Raw genomic sequence first — 12958 nt, 5'->3', positions numbered from 1 at the left:
CCTGGTTTGTCCAACAACTTGACTGACCTGTGCAGAGCTTTGGCCAACCACTTTTGACATTAACTGGAATGCTGACTGCATGTAAACCTGTATCACCAAACTTCAGTGGCCAAACTCACTAATGCTCTTGTGGTTGCATAGGAGCAAATCCTGGCGAGGTTGCAAAATCTTGTGGAAAGCCTTCTTAAATGTGTGGCAAATGTGTATTTGGGTTATGTGACTAAGTGTCCACCTATATGTCAAAGCAAGCAATTTGCACATAACCCGGGGAGTGGAAAGGCTGAATGATGTGTCCACTACCACATATCAATTCAATCTGACTTGAAAGAGCTAAGAAATTGAATTTAAATGTAATGGGGATTGACCAAAGGCAGACAAACATTATAGAGATGAGTGTATCTAAAATATCTCAAAATATTGCAACAAATCTTTCTAACTTGGGTGAGATAGGAAAGGCATTGCATTGAAAATGTGACTAAGTGCAATGAAAACCAGCCAATACATTTCTGGCAAATAAAAAATATATCAAATGATTTAAATATCACTCAAGTACTTCAGAAGAGACAAAAAGGGTCAGCAGTAGAACATAACAGCCATAGGTAGACCACCAAGGAGACGACAATATTGATAGAAGGAACAAATTTAAATGCCTGAGTACCAGGTAGGACTTTTACTGTCTGCAATGGGAAATGCAACCTCTGCATTTACCAATCCTGTACATACACAAGGAGCACTCAGCAGCCACTGAGGGCACCCATGCACCTATTCCAGATCTAGACCAGTACCTTGGTGAAGGACACTGACAGGAGAATTAACCTAGCATACATGTTTTGATAGCATGCAACATTGCTAACCACTGTACCACTATACTGCCCATGTGTCAAGAGCAAAGGGCTTTGACCAACAGGACAATTTTGAGAAGCAAGTGTGAAACCACAAAAAACATCAAATATCTGCCAGCACATTGTGGGGTAAAGCTTACACCAGCTTCAATTCTGGTTAAAACTATTAACTCCACAATCACTATCTTAGGTAGTATGTTACTGTACGTGATACTACCAATATCCTACAGGCAACTGGAAACCATCATGATGATGCTGAAGAACACAAAAGCCTCTACCTGAATTTCACTAATCAAAAAAATGTAATTCTTCCATTGTATATTTACTAAAGTGATTGATATGTTTCAGCAGTTCTTTAACCCTAACTGATGTAGTGAGTATTTTCTCATTTCTTAAACAACCATCAGTTTAATAAGCCTCTTCCCCACTGCAGGAACTTTTACTTTACCCCGGATTTTGAAAAACCTCAGCACATTTCCACCAAAATTACCCTTACGGATTTACTGAAGAAGAATTTACGCAGTGGTCTAACTCTCATCACCAATACAAGATCTTGACGATGAATTAATGCAACTATGGATGGAAATCACTGTGACATTGCATGAGCATTGTGTGACATAAACAATGCCACAGTGATTGTGTCTGATCCAACAGAACATTAAAAGTGGGACTTTTTGCCAGGGCACTGTATATATGTAGAAGAGTAGTGGCAGTTAGAATGAATGAATGGAAACTCAAGTAGCGAGTCTTGTGGCTGGAGGTAAATGGCATACAGTTTAACCCATCTCACACATGCCAACACTGTGCATGTTCAACTCTTCTACATGTTGAACACACATACTGCATAGGGCAATGGACAGGGAGACAGCTGGAAGACTGAGGCCTTGTAATGAAACATGACGGATGAAGGGTGAACAGTCAGGAAAAGGTGCAACATCAAACCCCCCTTCCACCCCCACCCCCTCCACCTCAGAGCCAGAGACATGAAAGACACACAGAGGGAGAGAGGCTGAGGGTGGATAGCCTAAAAGAGAAAGGCAAAAGCTGGAGAGCTGCATACATAGACTCCAAAGAAAAATCAATGCAGTGGAAGAAAAAGAAAAAAAAGAACACATCAACTACATGTACCTCCTACCTGGGAAAGGAGAAAGAGACAGATGGAGATGGAGATGGAAGAAGAGGAGAGGAAGTGGGTTGAAAGGTGAAAGGAGAGGTGGAAGGATGGAGAAAGTCTTCAACACCATTTGGAAATGTAGAAAAAAAAAATCTAAATTGAAATATGGCAGTTTAGAAAGTGAGGCAGGTGGTTATTCCGGTGACTTTCAAGTAACACTGGAAAACAAAGATAAAATGCGTCCATTAAATCCACTGTTTCTGTTTTATCTGATCCTAAATAGATTTACCTGACACTGATTTACATGAATTAATATAAATGAAACTGGACAAGACAATACTCAGACCCACTAACAACAGTTTCATGCAACATCATTATCATTAGTACGAACTGTTTAGGATGTTGTTGCTTGAAGAATGAAACAAAAATCACCAATGATAGTAAGATAATATCAGATATATTGATGCATAGAACTGCAGATCCTTCCAATCCCGATTTCACCGCATACAAGCATCTCAAATCTGACTTCTGGGGATCGATCGAACCAATGAAGATGTTGAGGAGTTGCAAGAGCTCAGCAGTTTACTGATCATGTCAAACATTACCTCATGTTATCTATGCATATGAAACTGCAGAAAATAAAAACACAAAATTCAACTTTGAGGTTCTCGAGTTGGAATAAACATATAGATTATTAGATCCTACACTGATATAATCAATAGAGACGTTTCTAGCAGCAGACAAACACCACAAGTAATGTTATTTTAACCCATTTATGTTGTGACAATGATAAAAGTACATGATATGGTATGGTAAGTAAAGGTTTATCTACAAAAAAATGTGTTAGATATGCTTAGAGAAAGGTAAAAGTCAGGTACCACGACCTTTTTAGAATAATTTGCAGACAAAAAAACACCATCATATATCATATTAACATCATACCATTTTAACTGATCATAGCATGAATGTCTATACATATATATATTTCATTTTGTTTTTCACCTCATTCTCGTACTACTCATTATCATACTCTTATGTTAAAGCACATGACATGGGTCTGTCTTGTAGAAATTTTGGTTATCTATACTTTACTGGAGTAATTATTTTTCAGCTGACTTTTTGCTTCTACCCCTTACATTTTCATGCAATTAGCTGTACTTTCTACTCCTTACATTTTAAAAATAGCCTCGTTACTCCTGTTTCATTTTGGCTTGTTTTCATTCCAGCTTGTCATCACTCAAATAAAAAAATAATATCCAGATAAATCGCTCCATCCGGATAGAGTGAATTTGATTGTGGTTAGATGAGAAGTATAAACTTATACCATTCTGACACCCTACTGGTTTGTACACGATCCATCGCACCTGCACATGACGCAAATCATGTCAGACTCCAGCAAGGACATAGGTCATAGCCATAGGTCACTATAAGCCCCTGTGGCACTGCCTAAGCTTTTGTCCTAATGGCATTTTTTTCCCCTTACATTTACTTTTATACTTTGAGTAGTTTTGAAACCAGTACTTTTACACTTTTACTTGAATAAAAATCTTGAGTTGATACTTCAACTTCTACAGTAATCTTTTTAAACCCTAGTATCTATACTTCTACCTGAGTAATGAATGAGAATACTTTTGACACCTCTGCTTGTACATTGTACTTTTACTTGTGCAACATCACCATCAATTGTTCATTAAGTTTTAAACACTGGGCAAAGAGTTAAGAGAAGAAGAGCTGATACGTTTGACATCACAATTTACAGAATACACTGTTGTCATTGTGTGTCTCAGCAAAACAGAGATATGTATAATGTCAGCACTACTGAGCCAAAAATATGTTTTATGCCAACATTTTCAGGCATGTGTATATCAGTGTTACTGTGTTCCAACTACTCAAGGTGAATTTGACATTAATAGTATTATTTAATTGATTATGGTCAGGTTTAGGCACTCGGTTTATGCAGTTAAAGTCTGCAAACTTTAAAGTCTTTTCCTAAGCATTTTCATTTGCACAACCTTAAAAGTGGTGAAAGAGTAAAAAAAAAAAAAACCTAGCACATTTAACCAGTCTACAACTGAAGGGTAACCAAAGCACTTTCATAGCCTCAAAACATTCAGACTCATGGAGCTGAGTCCTTTATTTCACAACAAACACCTCATGACTATTGAGGAAAAGGTGAAAACGCAGTACATCCCTCAATGCCCAATTACGGTGAGATTAAACGCTTTTTCTGGCGACTTGGTTGACTTTTAAATGTCTCTCCTACACCTTCTCACTTAGTCTTTTTTTCTTTCTTCCTTAATTCTTCACCCTCCTAACACTCCATTCCTCACTTTATTTTTTTCATTACCTTCTTTCTATCTCCTCAGCCCCTCCTTCCCCCTCCTCCTCCCTGTCCGACTGGGAGTGTATCTACCTATCCATGCAGCAGTGCTGGAGGGGTCCCCCAGGGCTGAAGTCCTTTGCTCCCGGCTGTTTGATGTTGAGCCGGCACGGATGAACCTCAGCCCCCGCCCAGAGTTCGCTCCCATCATCAAACACCCCGGCTGGGTGCCGGGCCAAGGCTGTGGCCCTAATCAAACACAGTGCCTCCGTGGACCCCCTCATACACCGCAAATGGGAGAAAAAGACTAATTATCGAAGCAACCTTCAGAATCACTCAATGGAGTCTAGCATTGACACAAACTCCTGCTTCTTACCATGTAGGTGAAGGTGTGTGTGTTTCGGTTCTGTAACAAGGCTGAGGAGACAGACATTACAGGCACAGAGGAAAATTCCCCACTGATGTTCAGGGAAAAGATACAAGATGATGTTGTCATTAGTTTAGTAGCTTATCTATGTTTGTCAATTTAAACATTTCATAGTGCTGTTTTGGAAGCTGGATGCTACTGGACGGAGCATGGAATCAGGAAGATTGAGAGACAGGAGAAGGAGAAGAAGAAGAAGAAGAAGAAAAAGAAAAAAAAAAAAGAGGAGAAAGGCAGAGAGAGGCTGAACCGTCCTTGGAGAGAAGGCAAGCGCTCGATTTTCTGTTTGCTGCCATTTGTCTTGTGCTGCTAAGAGAGATCAACAGTCCTCGGCACACAGATCAATATTCTCTTAACCCGCACCTAATCTGGCGAGAGTTTCCTCCAATTTCACCTTCCCTGCCGCCTCCTCGCACCGCTTTCCCTCCACTTTTATTTTCCCTCTCCTCTCATTTTCAGCAATCATTTTTGGGTGTCGGCATGACAGCCATTTTTCATGCCCCTGGTCCGAGCAGGTGACATAGAAGGGAATGATGTTTCCTGACGCGAACACAGAATGTCTGTCTGTGTGTGAGTGTGTATCTGTGTGTGTGTGTGTGTGTGTGTGTGTGTGTGTGTGTGTAAGGAGGGAGGGTGATGGATAAGATGTGCTGGTGGGACGGCGTCGCTGCCGTCAGGGGCCCCCAGACGCCGGCGAGATAGACTAGCTGCCTAATCGGCCGCGTGACATCGCAAATTCAGCTTCTGTCCCCTACCTCGTCCCCCCATCCCCCACCCCCCTACTACCACCTCCACACACACACACACACACACACACATATACCTCCCCTCTGCTCACTGAACATCCCTCACCCGTTATCGTATACGTCTCAGCAACTCCCAGTGCGCTGTTGCAACTGTTGTCAGAGTTGTCCTGTTGACTAAATGGAGCGCTGTCAAAGTGTCACTGTCAAAGTAAGTGTTTAGGACTTTTTTTTTTAATTTCCATAAACTGCATCTATGTGATAAAACTGATAATGTAATTGCACTTGGATGCATTTAGGCCTCTTTGGTTGAGCTTGTACATCATTTAATCAACTTTATAAACCTTTTAACATCCACTTTCTTATGGAACATTAAGATTAGACTCATAATAGTTGTGTTAGTATTAGACTTCATTAGAAATACAACACCCATGTAGGTAAAAGTGCAACTTCTTTAATTTGCACGTCTGTCTGCTGCATGACGTGAGAATGAGACACTTCAGTAGCACATGATAATACTGGAGTTGCGTTCCTGTGGGCTACGAACAGCTTTTAATTGATTTTCTAGAAATTCAACCCAGGACTAAATACATCAGAGTGAGTGTGTTTTTATCACATCATTGCAGACTTTTTGTTGTATTAAATCAAGCCCTCGTTTCAAACCGAGTCCTTCCAGTGCTTCAACCTGGTCACAAAAAGTTTAATAACGCTTTGGAGACACAGTTATTACAACCTCATTCTGTTTTCTAAAAAAAAAAGCACCATGGGCTGTTAAAACACTACATGTAACCGTGATTCCATTTACTCGTTTTTCCTGGTTAATTTTATTAGTGACTTCCCCAAAGGAGGTTGTGTTTTCATCTACATCTATTGTACGACTTTGATTTTGATGAAAAAGTCATGTTGTGATTTCGATTTGAGCCCATTTACTCGGTTATAAAAAGAACCGATTACTCATTTAGAGAAAGACACCTAAACTAGTTAGAAAAATACCAAAATATTAAAAAATACAAATTTAATTTAGCATGTTTTAATTTAGCATGTTTTCTCTCTGTGTCACTGTGTTCAAACTTAAATCACATTAAATCCTCCTGAATCTAGATCTTTAAATTGTGGTTGTCTGTGATTACATAGTTACACAGGCTACTATTATGGTTACAACCGCAGTTTACTTCATTGTACAACCATGATCTACTGGATTCTAGTTTTTATTTATCTGTCATGAGGATTACGCAAAAACTACTGCTGTGAAAAGTAAGGTGTGAAAAGTAGATAGAATTAGGCCAAAGACAGACCCGATAATTTCTGAACCAGATACAGAAAAAAAACAGATAAGCATGGATGTTTTGTCTGTTTTTGTCCTTCAGTTGTAGTCGTTCTATCAGCTATTTGACTGAATTAAATATTCCACATGAATAAAACCTTTTCCAAACTTAGTGACACTCAAAAAGTTCTATAATGTGCCTTATTCATACAAAAGCAGGAGCAACGTCAGTTTCAGTCTTCTGTCCAAGGACATTTTGACATTTTCAAAAGAAGAGCTGGGGCTCAAACTACCAGCCTCAACACTTTGTGGATGATCTGATCTACGTTCTGAGCCACAACTGCCACAGAGACTTTACATGAACGTCAGTGTCTCAGATATTGTGTGTGTGGGTTTTTGTTTTGTTTTTTTTGTAGTGTCCAGTCTTTGTGTTTGTGCATTGGTTAGTAGTTAGTAGAGGTCATACACAAATTGGAAGGTTGGTGTCTCAATCCCTGACCCCTGTCCATAAGTCGAAGTGTCCTTGAGCAAGACACTGAAACCCAAATTGCTCCCAGTGACTGTTTTGCTGTTGTGTGAATGTGTGTTTGTGTGTCCAAATGGGTGAATGTGATGCAGGGAGTGCTATTACGCTGCACACTGCAAAAATCAAAATCTCACCAAGTGTATTTTTGTCATTTCTAGTCAAAATATCTCATCACACGTAAAATAAGACATAATCACCTAAAGAGTAACTTTACAGTGAGATATAAGAACTTATTTTTAGACAACAGATTTTGAAAATCTTATTTCCAGAAATCTTACGAAGATAATTTTCAATTGTTCCATTGGTAGATTTTTTTTGTTTGTTTAATTCAAGATTTTTTTTTTTTGCTTAATTCAAGCAAAAAATCTCCCAATGTAACAAGTGAAAATTATATTGGTAAGATTTCTTGAAATAAAATTTTCAAGCTATATTGTCTAAAAATAAGTTCTTATATCTCACTGAAAAGTTACTCTTTAGGTGATTATGTCTTATTTTAAGTGTGATGAGATATTTTGAATAGAAATGAGAAAAATACACTTAGTTAGATTTAGATTTTTTTCCAGTGCAAAGGATCTGTATAAATGCAACACCATTCACCATAGACTGATTCAAGTATTCTGGATAAGACATGATGCTGGTTTTGGGAAACTCAGAACCCCTATTGGAATACTCTGAAAGTAACTGGGAAACTGCTCTATGTATATGTCAGAGGCACAGAAACACAATAAAAGCATATCACTTTTGGAGCGACAAAGAAATTGAGTTTTGTCCATCTGTGATGAAAATAATGAGTATAAACACAGACAGATTAGATGGAAAAAGCGCTGAATGTTTCAAGTCTGTGCTGAAACAACCAACCAGACGATGGTCGAACACGAACAGTACAACCAGCGAGGTCACAGTGGAAAACAATAAAGAAACACAGTCAATGATAATGAAGACATGCTTGATTCATATCTCAACAAGTTCCACATTTATGGGTTAGGGGTAGATTTAGATTCGAGCCATGTTTGAACTAGTTTTGGCTGTGTTTTAGCCACATGTAAACACTGAAACTCAAATGAAACCTAATACATGCATTTTGACCTGAACTTCTAATGATTTTTCAAAGTCTGGATCCTAACAGGCTGATGGAGAAGTTACAGCATGTTCTTGTCTCCGTCTCATTTTCACTGGAGTTTTATTTTATCCATCTGGCTCAGATGAAATAGATTACTTTGTGAATGATCAAAGCTGACATTTACATCTTGGCACTGACCTTGTCACTCTCCAAAAAGAACTATCAAGTACGCAGTGGGGAGACCACAGCTGCAGTAGCTCTGAACTTAAATTTCATTTGCAGCTATTGTGTGGAAATAGAGTGTAGACAGATGAATGATAGTGACATTTACCAGTAATACTTCATGACACCCAATCACCCTATACTTATGATCCTTAAACCCAGTTCTGACCAGAGATCTGCAACCAGATTGGAGGATGTTGCAGTTGAAGTTGCCTCTGACTAAGCTGAGTGTATAGTTACTGATTAATGTTTCAGCTGAAAGCAAGTTCTTTAAGCCTTTAACTGATACAGTGAGTATCTTCTTATTTCTTAAACAACCATCAGTTTGATAAAAAGCAGAAAGATTGGAGTGTTTTTCAATGGAGAAGGTCATGTGGTCTGATGAGTCTAGATGAACCCTGTTCCAGAGTGTTGAAGAAAGGTGGATGATGTGATATCCCATCATGCCTTGTGCCTACAGTTCGAGCCTGTGGGGGCAGTGTTATGATCTAGGGTTGGTTCAGTTAGTCAGGTCTAGGATTGGTAACATTTTGTGTCCATAAAATGAAGGCAGGTGAACCTGAATATATGGAATAACCATGTCTTAACATCAGTGGTTTTTTTTTTTTTTGTTCATTTACTGATGATGCAAATATATTCCAAGATGATGATGCAAGGATTCATTGAGCTTCAATTGTGAAAAAGTGATTTAGGGAGAATGGAAGGACATCATTTTCCAGACCTGAACCCCATTGAGAATCTTTGACATGTCATGAAGAAGACGGGATGCAACTACGGTTGGGAGTAAATGTATTGTGTGGTATAAATGATGACACAACCAGCCACTATCACCACCACCTAAAGGGGTTCCAATGAAATATTGTGTGGAGGACTTGTTTTTGACAGTCAGTATAGATCCAGCTACAAAAAGGTAGAAACGTCTGGTGTAAACTGGCACATTTTGCAGAATTTTGCAGACCACCGCTATGGAAGTACATGCCAGTTTTCAACATGTCTTATTATCAATATTCTCCTGAGACCTGGCAATGCATTTTTGTCTACTGCAAAGGACATTCCATTAAAAAAGGTGTTTCCAAAAAAGCCAAACCTTTTCCTTTCCTGGGTCTCAGGAGTATATTTGGGCTGATCTAGACTTTAAAATCCTCCCAAACCCAGTCAGCGATGAGGTTTCTCTAGTTGCACTCTCGGTCCTGGACTTTGCTTTGTCATCAGACAAGACAGGTAAGGAAAGGCATATCTGCATTTTCTCCACGCTTGAAGAAGTTTAAGGAGCTCTGGACATCCTCTCTCCCCTTCGACAAGCCGGGCGGTGATTGGCAGGCCACGAGAACAGAGCCTGCCTTTCATAGCGCCGGCCCGGAGTGGAGGGCTTCTTCCATGGACGTACGTCAGTCCCTCCGAACAGACAAAGCCCACCAGTGTACGCCGCCGGTACTCAGAGGCGAGTGCCACACACAGACACAGTAACAGGAAGATGGCGGGATCAGTTACCATGAAGGCACACGGACACCCGTTAAAAAAAATAAAAGAAAATGCACAACGTCTGCGCACGAAACAAAGATGCTCACGTATGTACACACGTGAGAATATGGCCTTCAGTTTCTACCAGTAACACAAGGGCATATGTACACAAAACAGACTGTACAGTATGTGCAGGCATGCAAGTACACACACAATAGCTGCTTTATTTAGCTGGCTGGCATAACAACACAAGTCAGTCCTGATCCTGGTATACTTTGCCCCACATGCTCCAGACACGCGCTGCTTACAGGATTATGTCACAAATGAGATGTTTATAGGCCTGTGTGAGGATGTGTGTGAGGTAAGAGAAGGAGAGGGGAGGAGGGGCTAGTACACAGTATTATGTCAATCTACCTCACCGGTCATTGTTAAAAACACATCAACAACTGTAGGGAAAAAGATCTTGTTGTTACGAGGCACAAGAGTGTTCTAAAGTTGAAGGAAAGTGGTGCTGTCAGGGTGGGGTCTAGGTTAGAAATACCAAGACACACTTTACTTCCAAATACTTGTGTAAAAAAAAAAAAAGGAATTCAAGTGTTTTACTGTGTTTGTAAAGGTTCTGAAATGTAGGCGAACAGTTGGCACCTGAAGGACATCTAGTCATATTAATATACTAATAATAATGTAAAGATAATTAAACCATGAACTTCAGTCTAATGGGAGAGTCAGTTACCAACGTCAGCAGGAGAACTCCAAACATTACAACATTTCTCAGCAATCCAAGCTCCGACACTCTACTGCACTGTTTTTTTGTATTGTTGAATAAGCTTTTTATAATAAATAAAATAAATCTAGAAGAAACATTAAGAAAAGTGGAAAAATTACAGACTACAGGTGTGTCTTCCTCATGTCTGGTTACGTCTGTTAACATTGCTTTTCATCTTGTAACCTTTTTGGGTCATCTTTGTCTTGTCACATCTGTCATTTTCATTAGTATGTCTTTTATTTCTGTCTTGTTATATATCTTACCATTATTCTTGTCCTGTTACCTTTATGTTATATTTGTCATGTGTGATTTTAACCAACGGATGCACCATGTGCTGCAAGACAGTGATGCATGTTTTGTTAAGTACAACTGTCCCATTCACTTTGATTAAAACATGTCTTCATATTAAAGATGTAAGAGGTAGAAAATACAACTGGCTGTGTCAAAATGAAGAAATAAAAATAAAGAACAGATCAGAAAACTCTAGTCACTGTAAGTACATTAATAAAGTAATAATGTATCTTCAGGTTTAAATAAGACAGAGGCGTCAAACATATGGCTTGCGGGCCAGAACCGGCCTGCCAAAGGGTCCAATCCAGCCAGTGGGATGAATTTATGAAATCCAAAATGACTCTGAAGATATTAATCATTTTAGTTCAGGGGCCACATACAGACCAGTTTGATCTCAAATGGATTGGAGCATTAAAATACTTTCATAATAACCTATAAATAATGTCAACTCCAAATTTTTCTCTTTGTTTCAGTGTTCATAAAAGTAAAATTACATGAAAATGTTTACATTTGCAAACTATCCTTCCACAAAACATGTGAATAACCTGAACAAATATGAATAACATGAAATGTCTTAAGAGATGCCAACTTAACTATATGTTTTGTGTATTTGGAGATCCACAGTGATCTGTAAGTTGTAATGCACATGTGTGAATGAAAAGCTGAGGCATAATGTTGTTAAAATTGTACTTATGTTTCTTAATAAATTCCAGTTTTTTTCATTGTTGTTCATGTTATTCATATTTTTTTAAAGAATAATTTGTAGATGTCAACATTTTCAATTACTTAATTGAATATTTTAACTTTTTTTTTTTACTCTAAAACCTAGAGCAAAGTTTGGAGTTGACATTATTAATATTATTATGTTGTTATTTTACTGATCTGGCCCACTTCAGATCATATTTGGAGGATGTGGCCCCTGAATTAAAATGAGTTTGACAGCTCTGAAATAAGAAGATAATAATCATCCATCCATAGGAAACTATTCATGAAGGAAATTCATATCAACAAAAGCAGGCAGGTGTGTGTCTGTCTGTGACCATGACCACAGATGGTAAAACTCATTCCGTAAAAAAAAAAAAAAAAAAACGATCCACAACAGGTTTTGAAACCTGGTGTAGGCCGTTCTGACAACATCCATTCAGGCTAGTTGAGCACACAGCGCTGTGTCTGAATGGATGCTACTGTACTGTCTGGAGTGGGCCTGCATCCCAGTTGGCAAAATGACTATTCCAGACTGTGGGCCGGCGGTAAGGAGCATACAAATGAAAATAGCAGCAGAGAAAAGCGCTTGTCTCTCTCAAGCCAAGCATCTGCTAAGCATTTTAATGGGGATCAATGGAAGGGCAGGGACAGGAGATCGAGGGGTTGATTGGCTGGCCGGCCCGGCGCTCACACAGCCGCCACTCTCCATACTGCCTGCACTGCTGTTTACAGCCAACACAAGCTGCTGCATGCTCTGCACCAGCTGATGTGTATATCTGTGTGGACTAAAGGGATTTATGCATCTGTGTGTGCGCATATACGCAAGGTGATGTGATTTGTGTGCATGTGCATGATGTATCACTTGTGTTGTGGTGCATGCTATTAGGCACCAGCAGTAACTACATAACAAATCTGTATCTGTGCTGTGTGCGTATGTATGTGTTTTTGTGTACGACAGCAGCCTATGTGTGTATTCGGACTGCAGATGCATGAGCATCACATGGATGGGCATCACATGAAACTGAAGCCAATGAGTATATTTAAGTGTAATATCACTGAAACTACTATTCCACTGACTCCTATTCAATACAAGTGTTAACAACCCATGGTTCCCGACCCAGATGTGGCCCTTGATCCTCTCTCCAGTTACTTTGGAAAATTTTACCACCATTGTTGTACAGCTGAAGCCACTCTTACACTGTCCATCTGTAAAAATGTGC

General features: G+C 39.2%; 1 protein-coding gene and 1 long non-coding RNA gene across 1 annotated transcript; one reads left to right on the top strand and one right to left on the bottom strand.

Moving 5' to 3' along the window:
• The window catches only part of LOC115434446 (ly6/PLAUR domain-containing protein 6-like), a 1359089-nt gene that overhangs the window by 704381 nt on the left and 641750 nt on the right, over window positions 1-12958 (bottom strand).
• LOC115435044 (uncharacterized) lies at window positions 1147-8897 on the top strand. The gene is made up of 3 exons (XR_003937637.1): window positions 1147-1192; window positions 2142-2145; window positions 8778-8897. It is a non-coding gene; the product is annotated as an uncharacterized LOC115435044 (long non-coding RNA).

The sequence above is a fragment of the Sphaeramia orbicularis genome, chromosome 2, assembly GCF_902148855.1.
Source record: "Sphaeramia orbicularis chromosome 2, fSphaOr1.1, whole genome shotgun sequence".
NCBI lineage: Eukaryota > Metazoa > Chordata > Actinopteri > Kurtiformes > Apogonidae > Sphaeramia > Sphaeramia orbicularis.
The sequence above is the reverse complement of the archived record's forward strand: the minus strand, read 5'-3'. Positions and strand labels throughout refer to the sequence as shown.